The 16788-nt window shown below is 44.3% G+C and overlaps 1 protein-coding gene across 2 annotated transcripts in view; it reads right to left on the bottom strand.

Annotated features, from left to right (window-relative positions):
* The window catches only part of LOC128687814 (ankyrin repeat and KH domain-containing protein mask), a 126003-nt gene that overhangs the window by 36807 nt on the left and 72408 nt on the right, over window positions 1-16788 (bottom strand). The window contains exon 1 of one of the 2 annotated variants that reach the window (XM_070082101.1): window positions 318-397. The exons of the other annotated variant lie outside the window; for it this stretch is intronic. The gene's annotated coding sequence lies outside the window, so the exon portion shown is untranslated. Of the gene's footprint in view, window positions 1-317; window positions 398-16788 lie in introns of those variants that run through there. 2 annotated transcript variants of the gene reach the window in all.

The raw sequence follows: 16788 nt of genomic DNA, 5'->3' as shown, positions 1-16788 counted from the left end.
ATAATTTTGGTCAGAGAGGTTAGGGTAATAATAGTGATCCTCCGGAATGCCTAATTTTAATTAAGTATATTCATAATACAACAAAAGCCAGAAATAATATACGAATTATCGTATATAAGTTAAGAATGCATGTTTGTTCTATATTATCCAAAATATATATATAAGGCTTTCATAACAGATGATGATTAGGAGGAGATCCTAGATATAACATATACAAATGGAGATTACTTTATACATTAAAGTCTTGTTTCCCAATTGGAAGCAGTCAGAATAAAACAGAATATGTCCAGGCCGGCTAATAAACCTTGGCCAGTTACCAGAGACGAGCAGGAGTGTTCTCGTTGGCTGCTACTTCTTCACTGCTCGTCCCTCAACCTTGAGCATACAGGTAAAGTGGGTCACGTGACGTGACTCACCAACCCTCAGTAGAGTAGTTGAACATAAAGGGGGGGGAAGGGGGGGTATAACCATCGAACATCACGGCTAACCATACACCGGCACACCGGGCGGCAGGCAGGTTACTATACCTCCAATTAAACTTATCATGGCCATATTAACAATTATGATTTATGTAACAAGAATGAGCCTTAATAATACAAGGACGTTCATTTCCAATTTAGCTATTAAAGGAAATAACCGCAATGTAATATTAAAGGAAGGTTAACCATAGGGGCATGACAGTGACATCACTTCAAACAGGAAGCAGTGTGCATAAATGGGGTGAAATTTGTGAGGGAGGTCTTTTTTTTTTTTATATTTTATTTAAAACATCATAAATACAAGGCTGCTTAAAAATTAAATAGCATCACCATACATAATCTATAGAGTACAACGAGGTACACACCATAAATACCAATCTTTAACTAATACGATAAACACACCATAAAATGCATACGTACGTTTCACTAAACAATACCAAAAGATATAACTGCGTAACAAATATAACACTGGTGGAAACACCACTTAACCCATTATAACCTACATGCACATCATACAAACATGTTACATTGATGTTTAAACAATAGTTTATGTAATTTGCATACAAAATATACAATTGATTATAGAAATTCCAACTTAGACACAAATTCAATGATTTACTCTAACACAAATTCATTAACATAATAAATATTATATAAATTGACGATCATATTAATCGTCAGCAATTTCCATCCATTCCATAAGTGTTCAATCTTGATACCTATGAACTACGTTTGAATCACAAACAAAAATCATAATGTTGCTACATATTTATAGAATACAACTGGATAACTCAGGGTAATGTACATGTGTTATATCCCTTTAATACTTGGGTGACTCACAGACTAATTGAACAGTAACAGGGAAGGGATAAAACATGCATATATACACATACATACATTATATATATATATATATATATATATATATATATATATATATATATATATATATATATATATATATATGTGTATAATATATATATATATATATATATATATATATATATATATATATATATAATGTGTGTGTATAATATATATATATATATATATATATATATATATATATATATATATATATATATATATATATATATATATATATATATATTATACACATATATATATATATATATTATACACATATATATATATATATATTATACACATATATATATATTATACACATATATATATATATTATACACATATATATATATATACACACATATATATATATATATACACATACATATACACATACACATATATACATATACACATATATATGCACGTTCATATGCCCAAATATCTGGACCTCCATAACACAATCAAAAACAAAACTAAGAAAACTAGTGACTCAAGAATACAACGAGTCTTTACACAAAGGAAGCATCAAAAATATAACAAATATGTAAAGGCACCCCAGTCATTTTGTACACAAAAGGTACAATAAGTAACCCTAACCCCTGAATCTACAACCACACATCCATAACAACTAAAAAACATTCATGCTCAAACTCATATTCACGCAACTCATATCCTTCCCACATTCGCCGCTTGACCTGCGCAGAGTGCGGACGTGTGACTACTGCCCTCTGCTGGCCATTGGAGAAGACATATTTTCACAACATGGCGCAGTCTGTGAGAAGGCGTTTGCACACAGTGTGCATTGAATTATTGCGTGGTGCAATAACGCCTCAGTCTGCACAAGTGCTTTTACCGCAAATTATCCGTGACACCTATGGTGTTGCGGATCAAGAACTGTATGGTGTGGCACTAAATGGTGCCTATCGTATTTTCGTCAAGCTAAGTTCAGCTGGAGTGTATGAACGGCTGGTTGACAAGTACCAGGACAGGAGCGTGGATGTTAATTCAGCGATACGTGTTCGCCTAATCGACGTGTCGAAGCATTACACATGGGTGAAAATCCGAAATGTGCCATTTGAGGCGGACGAGAATGATCTGCGGTATGTTTTTGAACAGTATGGACCTGTACACCTGGCTATGGCGGGTAAATGGACGGATGGGGCGTATGCCGGCAAGCCGGATGGTACGTTCACGATCAAGATGGAGTTGAGGCATGCCATCCCGTCTTACGTCATACTGGACGCATTTAGGACACAGGTAATGGTGTACTACGCTGGGCAGCAGAAGACGTGTAGGTTATGTGGTGCATATGACCATATGGCGGCCCAGTGTGGGAGATGGCAGCGGAGAAAGGACCTAGGTAGTGAGAAGGTGAAAGAGCCAGAACCAGAGGTGGGTCATGCTGATGAGGCACCTGTACATAGAAGTGGCACTTCCTGGAGTGAGGAAGTGGAGCGTGAGCTGCCACTGGTGGGTACCAGCCCATCACTGTCACAGTTGGTGGGAAGTGAGGCATCTGCCATGGAGAACGGGAAGACTGTGCAGATTGGTGACGTGCGGGTAGAGGAAGGCCTACTGGTGAACGTGCAGGAAAAATCCTTTGAGAAGCAAGTTGCTGAGGATAACTTAAGCATGGTGAGGAGTAATGTTCAGATTGACGATGAGCAACTTGGAAGATTGGCGAACATGGCAGATGACTCGCCAGGAGTGGTGGAAGTAATTGAGGTGACTGCTGAGATTCACAGGGAGGCATCCAGTGAGTTGGAAATGGATGCAGAGTGTGTCAACCGTAAGAGGGCGGCGACATATTCTGACTCTGATGATGTTTTGACCCCGGCACAGAGACCGGGGAAAAAGCCATGGGTTGATGTGGTGCGTGGGAGCACTAAAGGTACGCCTGATCAGGTGTTGGATAAGGGGAAGCCACCAGTGGGCAGTGGAGAGAAAAGTGGACGCAGCAGACACACTGAAAGCGTGTCAGTGAAAGGTGAAAAGGGGCAGAGGGTGAAATCACATAAGTAGGTTTCCGGTGCATGACAGTGAATATTAATGGATTGTGTGCGAGTGAGAAGCGTCTGTGGGTAAAGGGATTTTTAAGACGTTATGCTATAGACATTGTTTTTGTGCAGGAACATAATTTCAAGTTGGGAAAGGAATTGGAGGTGGATGGGTACAGAGTGTTTGTGATGTATTCGGAGCGAATGAAGGGGGGGGTGGGAATCCTGATCCGAGAGACGAGCCCGTTTGTTGTTCTTAGGAGTGAAGGGGGGGGGGGTCGTGTGTTAAGAATAGATGGGTGGTGGAGAGGTGAGCGGATGGCAGTCATTTGTGTGTATGTGCCGGCTGAGAATGATGTAAGGGTAAAGAATGAATTTGTGAATAACGTATTGGTATATTATTTGCGGTCATTACCGTCTGTGACAATAGTTGGTGGCGACTGGAACTGTGTGGTGCGCAGGAAGGATGTGGAACCGAGAGGGGCAGGGTGTTTTTTGGCAGGTTTAGGGGATCTATTGAGAGGTGTGGGATTGAGGGATATAGTTGATGGAGGGGATTGCGAGATAGAGCACACTTTTCATAGAAAGGGATATGCTGCACGATTAGATAGGTTGTATGTGACAAGGGGAGTGAGGGTGACGCGGGTGCAGACGGTGAATGTCGTTTATTCAGATCATAGGGCGGTTTATGCTGATTTAAATTGGGACGGTTTGCCTAAGAGATATTTGGGGTACTGGAAGCTGAATGTACGACTACTGGGTGAGGGGGTGGAGGGAGGGGATTTTGAAAGTTTGTGGGAGGACTTATGGGGTGGGGGTAAGAGTGCAAGCGATTTATTGGGGTGGTGGGATGGGGTTGCAAAGACGAGGATCAGGCAATACTATGTGCGAAGGGGAAAGAATGAGGCATGGATGACATTTGGGCTTCAACAGTATTTAGAGGGGCGGTTGCAGGGTTGTTATCAGAGGGGTGCTGTGACAGGTGTGTATCCAATGGAGGAAATTGAAGCATTAAAGTGGCAGATAAGGGATATGCACAATGAGAGATTTGATGAGGCGAGGGTGCAAGGTGGGTTAGAGGAGGCGATTTGGGGTGACAGGCCGTCAGCCTGTGTGTTACGGGGTCAGCGGAGACGCAGGTTGGCAATGGAAATTGATAAGCTGGTAGTACACGAGGACTTAGGTGGGTATACGAAGGGTCAGGAGTTGAGAACTACTGAGGGTATGAGTGGTTTTATGGATAGTTGGTTTGGAAAATATTTGAGGAGTGTAGGAGTGAACGGTGAGGATTTAGAGAGATTGGGAGAGAATGTATCTTGTGTGCTGAGTGGAAGTGATCGTATGGCATTGGGTGGGGATATTGAAGAGGGGGAGGTATGGAGAGCTTTGGAGAATATGGCGAGAGGTAAAGCGCCAGGTATAGATGGGTTACCTTGTGAATTCTATGTGAAGAATTGGAGTGTGTTGAAGGATTTTTTAGTGAACCTGATGAATGTGATGAAAAGTGAGGGGAGGATGGGCGAGTTGCAGCGTACTGCAGTAGTAGTATTGATTCCAAAAGGGGAAGGCCCTACTACAGTGCAGAACTACAGGGCGTTGTCGTTGTTATGTGCTGATTATAAGATATTCGCAAAAATCTTGGGGAACAGGCTGAAGTGCGTGATAGATAGAGTTGTTGCGAGAGGTCAGTATGGGGTGCCTGGAAGGACGATGTATGAGGGACATGGAATAATAAAAGATTTTGTGGAAAGTATGGAGGGGGAGAATGAAAGGGGGGGAGGTGTCTTAGCATTGGACTGGCAGGCTGCGTATGATTGCGTAGAACGAAAGGCACTGTGGCATATCTTACGGAGGCAGGGTTTTGGGGAAGAGATGGTACGTTGGATTGAGACTTTGTATAATAGGGTAGGTGTACGTGTGCAGGTGAATGGGAAATTGGGTGAGTGGGTTTCAATGGGTAGAGGCATAAGGCAGGGTTGTCCTCTGTCTCAACTGTTGTTTGCTTGTATACAGGACCCTTTTTATAGGGCAGTGGGGCGATGTTTAGGGGAGGTACGTGGTGTGGAGAATGGTGGGATGGGAATAATAGGGTATGTGGATGATACAACAATTCTAATGAGCAGGGAGGAAAGTTTACATGAGGTGGAGGATGTAATTGGTGGTTTTGAAGGTGTTACAGGTTTAAAAGTGAATGTGGAGAAATCGAAATTATTGGTCTTAGGGAATTGGGTAGGGAGGGCGCGATGGGACACAGCTGTGCGTTGGTGTGTGGTGGATAGACTAAAGGTGTGTGGGATAATTTATATGGGAAATGCCGGGGAGGCACGGATGCTTAATTCTGGGAGGGCAGTGGATAGGTTGGTGGGTAGGTTAAATGTTTTGAGACCCTTGCATTTGACGATACATCAACGTGTAATAGTGGTGAATGTGATGTTATATAGTATGGTCTGGCATGTGGCAGCAGTATATCCGTTGGCAGGACCGGACATTAATAGAATGCTAAAAAAGGTTTTTCGATATATATGGGGTTCTGGGTGTGATTGGTTGGGTAGAAGTGTTGTTATGCTACCGGTCGACAAAGGTGGATTGGGTTTAATAGATATAAGATTAAGGGTTAAGTGTATATATTTGAAGAGGGGGGTTCTCCGAGTGGAAGGTCGTGTGGGGAAGGGCGTGCAAGCATTATATGAGGAGGCACGCAGGTGGTGGGTAGGATCAGAGATGAGAGAGTGTGAGGATGTGCTGCGAGCTTTATTGTATGTTAGAAATCCGTCTAGGATACGGGTAGGTGTGCTGGAGCGTGCTGTAGGGGTGAGGGTGATTGCAAATGTTGAGGGCATATACCCAATGTATGCATGGGGAGACATTTGGGTAAGGTTGCGGTTGGTGCGCATCAGACCAAGAGTGAGAGAGGTAATGTTTCGTTTCCTTCATGGAATATTGCCGTCTGGTGTGGTGCTTCGGGAGAGAGGGTTGATGGTGGAGGACGTATGTAGGGTGTGTGGGGATAGGGAGACAGCTTTTCATGTAGTATATTTTTGTAAAAATTTGGAGTGTATACGGGAGTGGATGGGTGGGATTTTGAGGAGGGTGGGTGGGGGAGGGATATCGGTATTAAGGGCATTGAGTTTAGATGTGGGAGGTGTGGAAGAGTCTGTGCAGCGTGCTTTGGTCTACATCATAACTGATTTTGTTTTCGTATCATGGGCCATGAGGGGTAATGGGGATTGGATGGTGCGAAAGAAGGTATTGGCTGCAACAATGTACAAAACACTTAGTCGTAATAGGGGGATATATGGAAGTAGATGGGAAAGGGTTTTTCCTGAAGGATATCGAAGTATGAATGTCAGAGGTTTGTTGGCGTGAGTAAGGAAAAAAAAAAAAAAAAAAAAAAAAAAAAAAAAAAAAAAAAAAAAAAAAGGGGGGGGGGGTATGTGTTCGGATTTTCAGGGGTTGCATCGGGCTCGTCTCAGAATTTGGGAATGTATGAGGAGTTCCGTGATATGGTGTGAAATGGCAGCGTAGTTGTGGAGTGTGTTTTAAGTAAGTTTGTGGTGGTTTGTAAGGGAAAAGTTACGTTTTTTATATGGTTATGGAAATGAGCAATATTTGTGTGCATGTGAAAAGTATACTGTCATACTCAGAATGGTATACTGATGTATGTTATGGATAAGTTAAATTTGGAATATGTTGTAATGTATTATCAGGATTGGTGGTTGTATTAAAGCAAAGGACATGAGGGCGTGATAAATATGTCTGTGTACCAAATGTACTGCTAATAATGAGATAATGTAATGTGTGTGATTTTTATCATACATCAAGTGTATATAGCAGTATGTAAGAGAGAATTTCATGTACTCAGTATGGGTTGTATATTGGTATTCGGTGAAGTTCAATGAATATTATTGACGAGTGATGGGTATATAAGGACGTGTTCATGTACAATGTGTTAAGTAGGGTTAGGATGGTGATGCAAGAACTGCTGAGGTCTGTAGAATAAGAATATAGTCTTGTTTAAGTTAATGTTTAATAGTAATGACTATGTATATTTCATTATATAGTAGAAGTTTGTTATTTAAAACTGGAAATTATATTTGAAAAATATTACTAAATATACGTGATTGTGTAATTTTGCTTGTGGTGATGAATGTAGTGTATGGACGTGAGGTGGGATGAATGTAGTGTATGGAAGTGAGGTGGGATGAATCATTTGTTATATTGTACTGTGTTTAGTTTTTCTGTGGTGAGGTTTGGAGATTATTTTCAAACCTTTATTTGTTTCGTAATTATTGAGGTGTTACGTATTATGTATTGATATGAAGTTTAATATACAACAATAATAAGTGTGTAAAGAATTTTTGGATAATTGAGAATGTCTTCGTACATACAATTTTATGTAAAATGTCAATACCTGTGACATTCTTTGGGTTATATTGCATATTGTGTTTATGGCTGCAATTTTGGATGTAATAAACCCACCTGTATATGAAGCTGTGGGCTGTCTTAGTTTAGTTCTTATGTATAAGTTTAGTGCTACGGTAGGGAATGTGGAGTTTTCTTTTGTTATATATAATGGATACGTTTCATTGCTTACATTGTCTACATGTATAACTATGTATTGCGTTTTTCAATAAAATATAAAAAAAAAAAACTCATATCCTTCCCCCCAAGAGACGAGCCAGCTATTGCCCACTGACCTACACGACAACTTATTCGGCATGCCCGTATATTTTTTTTTTTTATATTTTATTTAGAACAATACAATACAAGAAATAGATAAAGACAAAAACAGGTCTTACACAGAATAATCATGAACAACCACACTAACATGAACTTGAGATAACACAAATATCCCTCCTCACCCATACATGAAAACCCCTACACCTATGATAACCAATAACCGACTAATTCCAATTGCATTGTTATATGATTAACAAAACACATCATTATATACATATATTGTCACTTGTAAATTATAAAGTAGGACACCGTATACGTTAAATACAATTAACGTACTGTATTGAGAATAAGGTAAAAACAATATGTTCATCAAACACAGAATATATTAATAAACAAGGATCCAACACACTGACTCTCTACAATCATCTAACAACATGCATAAGAGTAACATACATAGAACAATGTCCTACTGCAAAATCAAACACATATATTGAGTATACGCATCACAAACCATGAATACACATCATACGCCCAAGTTCATACACATTCACCCGCTACATACCAGGAGGCGACCCCGTTTCCACCCCTGACAGGCCATTAACATAATACATTATACCATCCCTACCCTGCCCCACCCACCTACTTTACAAATTTAATAAAACCTCTAATGTAATGTCTCTATATCCCTCAGAGAAATCCCGCTCCCACCTCCTCCCATAAAGTTCTCTATTACGGCACAACGTTTTATAAAACGTAACAGCCAATACCCTCCTCTTCACCTCACTTACCCCTTTCCCCCTCATTCCCCACATAATGTAGACATAATCTACCATAATGTACCCCACAGCCCTAATACTACTTTCATCCATACCCCCCACATCAAGACTCAATGCCCGCAGAACAGAGAAGTATTGACCACTTATCTTATGCAACACCCTTCTCAACCAACCCCTGACGCTCCCCAACCCCTCACAAAAATACACTACATGGAATGCAGAATCCTCCCCGCCACATATTCCACATACCCCCCCCCCCCTCAACCACCCGTCTAGCTCGTAAGACCACTCCCGATGGTAAAATCCCATGCAAAAACCGATACATCACCTCACGTCTACGGGGTTGTAACCTTAACCTACCAAACCTTCTCCATATACATCCCCAGTCATACATGGGGAAAATCCCCTCCACCGGAGCCACAACCCTTTCCGCCGACATCCTACACAGCCTACTTATTTTTACCTTGCCCAGATCCCTAACCATCACTACTGCCCTCAAAATAGTTTCACACTCCCTCAACTCCGTCCCAGAAAACATGCGTTTCAATTTATTGTGTACCTTAACCAACCCCCCCCCACTCACACCCTCCCTCATCACCTCCCTTTTAATAAAGATACATTTGACCCTCCTCTTTAAATTCATTAAACCCAACCCCCCCTGACGCACAGGTAACATTACTACATCCCTTCTAAGCCAATCACAACCTGAACCCCACAAAAATTTAAAAACCCCTCTAAGTATAGTTGCAATTGCCGTCCCCGTTAAAGGGAACACGGCAGCCACATGCCAAACCTTGCTATACAATAAAACGTTAATTACAATGGCACGCTGCACAAGGGTCAAATGATAAGGCCGCAATGCTCCCAATCGACCCAGTATCCTTTCTACCAACCTGACCGAATTATTAACACGTGCAACCTCAAGATCATCTGCATAGATTAGACCACAAATTTTTAATGACATCACCCGCTTCTTTACGACTGCACTACCCCACTCGACCCTCTCCCCCCAAGTTCCTAACCCCATAACCATGGACTTCTCCGAATTTACCCTCATACCAGTTGCACATGCAAACGTGTCGACCACTCCATCTAAGGCGTTTATGGACATCCCCTCTCTAACCAATACAGTGGTATCATCTACATACCCTATGAGAACAGGCCAAACGCCCCCAGTACTCCCCCCAACCCCTTCACTAACGCCCATATGGCGCTCCACCATTCTATAAAAGGGGTCCTGTATGCATGCAAATAAAAGCTGTGACATAGGACACCCCTGTCTAAGACCTCTGCCCATGACAATCCTCCCCCCTAATCTTCCATTAATCTGTACTCTCACCATTGCCCCTCTATATAACGCCTCTACCCATCCCACTATTTCCTCCCCATAGCCCTGCTTCCTAAGGATAGCTCTCAACGCCTCCCGCTCCACCCTATCATAAGCTCCTTGCCAGTCTAGTGCAACCCCCCCCCCCTTCCCCCCTTTTTCTTCCACGAAATCCCTTAAAAGACCATGTCCCACCCCCATAGACCTACCTGGCAACCCAAACTGGGTTTCCGATACAACCCTCCCTACAACACACTTGAGCCTATTTCCTAAAATTTTTGCAAATAACTTGTAATCCGCGCATAACAATGATATTGTTCTATAGTCCCTGAGCGAACGCTGTTCCTTACCCTTCGGTACCAAAACAACTACAGCTGTTGCCTGTCTTTCACCCAACCTTCCCCTTACCTTCATCAAGTTCAGTAACCTCACCAAAAAACCTTTTATTAACTCCCAATGCTGTTGATAAAACTCCGCCGGCAGTCCATCGATTCCCGGTGCTTTGCCCTTTCGCATGGCACTCAAAGCTCTCCATATTTCCCCCTCAGTTATGTCCCCCCCCAAAGCTTCCCTATCACTGTGTCCTAACCTACATGGCACACTTCCACACACCCTCTCTAAATCCCCTAATCCTACCCCTTCCTCCCGGCAATACTTTTCGTACCACGTATCCGCAAACAACCCCATCCCATCCGTAGTGTGGATTACCTGACCCGCCCTATACCCACCCACCGACTCAAGAACCTCCAAACATGGAATAGCTGTTGCCTGCTGACGTTGTTTTTGTCTGCGCAACACACACGAAGACGGCCTATCTCCCCATAACACCTCCTCCACCCCCGCCATTACTCTCACCGCTTGGAACCGCTCGTCCTGAATTTCCCGCAACCGCTCTTTAAGTATCATAATGTTGTCCATCGGATAGACACCCTCTACTGTCCCTTTTACATAACAACCTCGTAACCTGTCCTCCAAATAATTAATCAACCCAAATTTTAAAGAATTAATCCTTTTCCCCTCCCGCACATAATAATGCCGAATCCGGTCCTTAGCCACACCATCCCACCACGTCACCACGTCCCCCACACCTTGTACCTCCTCAGTTAATCTCTCCCACAGCTCCCGAAAACCCCCCAACCCCTCCTCATCTTCCAACAGACTCGTATTTAATTTCCAATATCCCCTAGAGATACAAGCTAGAGAATCCCACTCTACTTCTACGACAACCGCCCTATGATCTGAAAAAGCTAGGTCAATAGTACGGACAGACTTTGACGCTACCTTGTGAGATATATACAACCTGTCTAACCTAGCCGCGTAACCTCGCCTCACGAAAGTATGCTCCACCTCCCACGCTCCCCCACCTACCACATCCCTCAACTGAACGTCCACCAATAGATTGCGTAATGCTGTCAACATATGCCCCGCCCCTCGAGGTTCCACATCCGCTCTCCTGATCACACAATTCCAGTCCCCACCTACGATGGCCACCTCAGGTAAACCACGGAAAGCAAAAACTAGATCATCACACACAAAATCCCTCTTTACTTTCATATCATTTTCAGCTGGTGCATACACACTTACAAAGGTTACCCTCTGCCCCATCCACCACCCATCCACACGCAACACCCTCCCCCCCCCCACCCCCTTCACGTCTTTGCAACACAAACGGGCTCGCCTCCTTTATCAATAAACCCACACCACCTTTCAAACGTGCCGATGGCAGAGTCAACACCGTATACCCTTCCACCTCGAGCACTTTACCCTCCCTGAAATTATGCTCCTGTAGAAAGACTACGTCCACTCTGTATCGACGTAAGAGAATACGAAAGCATTCCCTCTTCATACCAGTACACAGTCCATTCACATTCACAGTCATGCATTTAAGGCCTTTCTAAAGCTTCCAATCCTTTCTCCTCTCACCCTTCCCAGGGCCTCTTGCCCCAGGGTCAACATGTGGTTTGTCACCATCCACCCCCCCCCTTTTCGATGCCTCTTATCCTGGCTGTCACGACAATATACATCCCTCCTCCCAGACCTCTGCGCGGGTGTCAGGACATCATCTGAGTCTGACGCAGCCGCCCTCTTCCTCGTGACACTCTCTACAGCCATACTGTCTTCCGAAGATTCCTCACAGTGAATATCAACCTCTACTGTGACCTGTCGCACAGAGCTCGGTGACTCCTCTCTGTGCCTGCAGTTGTCCTCCGTCCTTCTCGTGCCTGTCCCGCCACACTCTCCTTTCAACTCAGGCACCATTTCACGGACCAAGCCATTATCCTCGCCCGAAGAAGGTAAATTTTTCAATACCTCGTCGAGCTCCTCCTCCAGCTCTTGCACCTCCTGCTGAATTAGCACGTCCTCCCCCGTCACCGGCAAAGTGGCCATTTTTGGCTCCACACAACTCGTGCCACGCCCATCATGCACCACGAGAGACTCTTCCACAATGTCACTCCACAGACGGCCATCTCCTCGATTTCCTTTGGAATTCTCCACCACAACATCCACACCTGTAACTGGTGCTCCACCTGTTTGCGCCGGCGCCCTCCACTGCCTCCCACACGTCGCTGCCATATGGTCATACTCCCCACACAACCTGCATGTCCGTCGCTGCCCAGCATACGCCACTAGAATCTGGGTCCTAAACTCCGGCATCACGACGTATGACGGAATCGGGTGCCTCAGTGTCATTTTGAGGGAGAATGTACCCTCCGGACGTCCCATGTACGCACCTGCCGCCCACTTGCCTTGGGTTGCCAGATGCACGGTACCATAAGCAGCGAACACCTTCCGTAAGTCCTCCTCGTCAGCCTCGAAGGGGACATTTCGCAACTTCACCCACGTATAGTGGCGAGAGACGTCTATGAGTCGCACTTTGACAGCTGGAGTTACATCAATACTCACATGCTCAAATTTCGTCACCAACGACTCGTACACAGCCGTCGAATTTAACTTGACGAATAGACGATAGGCCCCATTCAGGGCCACACCATAAACCTCATCATCCTGCACTCCGTACATTTCCCGGATGATTGCCGGAAGTAACACCTGCGCCGTAGAGGGGGAAATCGCCCCACGAAGCAGCTCAACGCCGATAGTGTTTATCCTACGTCGGATACTCAGCGCCATATTGTTGCTATGAGAGCTCTCCTGACAAACAGCAGAGGGGTGCTGTGCACAACCTCACTCCACCTCAGTCAGGCAGCTAATGATAAGTCATGCCCGTATATTTATCACAGATTCACAAGGGTTTCTAGAGTTAGCCTTTTATAACCGTCCGAAAAACCTTATCCCACCTCCTCCCATACAATTCCCTATTCCTACACATTGTACGATAAAACGTTATTGCAAGGACACGCCTTCTCACCTCACTGACCCCTTTTCCCCGCATTACCCACGAAATATAAATGTAATCCACGATAATATAATCTAAAGCCCGTTCAACGTCCTGGTCTAATCCACCGATGTCGAGACTTAACACACGCAGGACCTGCACTCCTCTGCCTCCCACCCTCTGTACCACCCTACCCAACCAACTCCTGACATCTTCTAAACCTTCGCAAAAATAGACAACGTGAAAAGCCGTGTCTTCCCCACCACAAAACCCACACCCGCCTCCCACCACGACTCTTCTGGATCGTAGTATTGCCCCTGACGGCAATATACCATGTAAAAAACGAAACATGACTTCACGCACCCTAGGCCGTAATTTCAACTTGCTAAATCGGAGCCATATATTTTCCCACGAGTACATGGGGAACAAACCTTCTACTGGAGCATCGCACGTACCCCCTAGTAACCTACTTAAAACCCTTATGCGAATGTTCCTCCGTTCCTTTACCATCAACAAAGCTCTTAGTACAATCTCACATTCCCTTAACTCCATTCCCCTATACCACTTTTTCACCCTCGTATATACTTGGTCCATATTTCCCGCCATCACACCCACACGCCAAACCTCCCACTTTAGAAAAACACATTTCACCCTACGCTTTAAGTCCAACAATCCTAAACCTCCTCGACGTACAGGTAACATAACAACCTCACGTTTTAACCAATCACACCTCGATCCCCACAGAAAGGTAAATACTCTTCTCAATTTTCCATTGATCGCTGTTCCTGTAATTGGGAATACAGCCGTAACGTGCCACACCTTACTATACAATAAAACGTTAACAACAATCACACGTTGGGCCAGAGTGAGATGTTGGGGCCTCAAAACACCCAGACGACCAATGACCTTTTCCAACGTCCTTACTGAATTTTCCTCCCGCGCCACATCCAAATCGTCTCTATAAATAATACCGCAAATCTTTAATGACATCGCAGTTGTGTTAACCACGTTACAGCTCACCATTCCACCCCCTTTCCAGGTACCCAACCCCATGATCATCGACTTTTCACTATTTACCTTCATACCCGTGGCACGTTCAAACACACGCACAACATCTTCCAACCCTTTCATAGACATTCGTTCACACACCAAAACAGTCGTATCATCCACATAACCTATTAATGCCGGCCAACAATCCCCTTCCCCTACCCCACCCATACCCCGGGAACTAACTGTGCTCTCAACCATCCTGTAAAAGGGATCCTGAAAACACGCAAATAAGATCTGTGACATAGGGCACCCTTGTCTTAAACCTCTACCCATCTCAAAGTCCGTCCCCATATACCCATTTATTTGTACCCTCATCCTTGCCCCCTTATACAGAGTGTTTACCCACCCAACTATTTCTTCTCCATAACCCTGTCTCCGAAGAATACTCTGCAGTGCACCCCTTTCCACTCTATCATAGGCGGCTCGCCAGTCCAAGGCCAGTAAAGCCGCCCCCTCCCTTCCCCCCTTTGACTCCACAAAACTTCTTATAAGCCCGTGACCTTCTAACATCGACCTGCCCGGCAACCCATACTGCGATGGCGAAACGACCCTCCCCACCACGCATTTTACCCTATTACCCAAAACTTTTGCGAAAACCTTATAGTCTGCACAGAGCAACGATATCGCCCTATACTTCCCAAGGTTTGGCTGCCCTTTGCCTTTCGGGACCAACACCACAACTGCCGTATTCTGCTTATCCCCTAACGTACCCTTCTCCTTCATACAATTTAATAATCTTACCATGAACTTCCCAATCAACTCCCAATGCTGCAAATAAAATTCCACCGGTAAACCATCAATACCCGGGGACTTGCCCTTCCTCATTCCATGTAAAGCAATTTCAATTTCCTCCTCAGTAATAACCCCACCCAATGCCTTCCTATCACTGTGACCCAAAATGCACTTAGCATACGTGCACACCTTACTTAATTCCACGTCATCCACGCCACTACTAGTCCAGTGTTTTTTATACCATGTATCCGCATATGCACTCGTAGCTTTTGTGTTTCGTATCACTTGACCTGCTCTATGGATTCCCATCGTCTCATTTACCTCCAAGCTCGAGATTGCCGTCAGCGCCTGCTTTTGCTTTTGTTGTCTCAACACACACGCGGATGGCCTATCTCCCCACAAAACTTCTTCTAATCCTGCTTGCACCCTCACCGCTTGAAACCGCTCATTATGCAACGTTCGCAAGCTCTCTTTTATGTCTACAATCTCGTCCATGGGGTAAACACCACTAACCGATCTCTGCCCATAACAACTTCGTAATCGATCCTCTAAATAATTCGCTAGCCCATATTTTAAAGTGTTTATACGCCTACCCTCCCTCACATAAAAGGACTTTATCCTTTCCTTTGCCACCGAGTCCCACCACGTTACAATGTCTTCCACCTCCTGAGCTTCCCTTGAAAGCTCATTCCACAGCATAGAAAAACCCTCCAACCCTTCCTCATCACTTAACACACTAATATTTAATTTCCAATAATTCTTATAAATTTCGGCCATTCCCTCCCACCCTACCTCCACTACAACTGCCCTATGATCTGACAAGACCGTCTCCACCGTATTAAAAGACTTTACAACTACTCCCTGCGAAATATACACTCTGTCTAACCTTGCAGCATATCCCCTTCTGATAAAAGTATGTTCTGTTTCCCACACCCCTCCCCCAAACACATCTCTTAACTTAACATCCCTCAACAAATCTCTGAGAGGTGCAGACACATGCCCAGCCCCTTTGGGTTCGACGTCAGCCGCCCTTATGACACAGTTCCAGTCACCCCCCACTATCGCTACTTCCGGAAGACCACGCAAAAAATAAACAAGGTCCTCACACACAAAATCCGTTCGAACCTTCGTGTCATTCTCCGCAGGGGCATAGACACTTACCAAGGATACACGCTTTCCCATCCAAGTCCCATCCACTCGCAACACCCTCCCCCCACCCCCCTCACATCTCTGCAACACCCTCCCCCCACCCCCCTCACATCTCTGCAACACCCTCCCCCCACCCCCCTCACATCTCTGCAACACAAACGGGCTCGTCTCTTTTATTAAAAGACCCATACCACCTTTCAAACGGATAGTTGGCAGGGTCAGTACTGTATAACCTGCAACCTGCAACACTTCTCCTTCTTTGAAATTGTGTTCTTGAAGGAAGAGAACATCAATTCTATGTTTGCTAAGAAAACTGCTCAACCAATCTCTCTTTAATCTAGTACACAAACCGTTAACATTAGCAGTCATACACCTAAGACCTGTTATATTTTCC

The sequence above is a fragment of the Cherax quadricarinatus genome, chromosome 1 (assembly GCF_038502225.1).
Source record: "Cherax quadricarinatus isolate ZL_2023a chromosome 1, ASM3850222v1, whole genome shotgun sequence".
NCBI classification, from domain to species: Eukaryota; Metazoa; Arthropoda; class Malacostraca; order Decapoda; family Parastacidae; genus Cherax; species Cherax quadricarinatus.
Note: the sequence above shows the minus strand (reverse complement) of the source record. Positions and strands in the feature narration are given on the sequence as shown.